Source organism: Oncorhynchus gorbuscha, unplaced genomic scaffold (genome assembly GCF_021184085.1).
Source record: "Oncorhynchus gorbuscha isolate QuinsamMale2020 ecotype Even-year unplaced genomic scaffold, OgorEven_v1.0 Un_scaffold_8756, whole genome shotgun sequence".
NCBI lineage: Eukaryota > Metazoa > Chordata > Actinopteri > Salmoniformes > Salmonidae > Oncorhynchus > Oncorhynchus gorbuscha.
Window position 1 is genome coordinate 3591 of NW_025751861.1, and position 205 is coordinate 3795.

At 43.9% G+C, this 205-nt stretch overlaps 1 non-coding gene across 1 annotated transcript; it reads left to right on the forward strand.

The window, feature by feature from the left end:
* trnah-gug lies at positions 1-72 on the forward strand. Its single transcript has one exon. It is a non-coding gene; the product is annotated as a tRNA-His (tRNA).
* Positions 73-205: the final 133 nt, after the last annotated feature.

The window sequence follows — 205 nt, forward strand, 5'->3', positions numbered from 1 at the left end:
GCCGTGATCGTATAGTGGTTAGTACTCTGCGTTGTGGCCGCAGCAACCCCGGTTCGAATCCGGGTCACGGCATTGAAATTCACAATGTCACGGCATAAGGGCTCTTTTTGAATTAGCAGAATGAACTAAACTGAATAAGTAGAGTGAATTTAGCAGAGATTGTGGAAAGGGTGCCACTTACCACTGGTGAATAAATAATTACTAT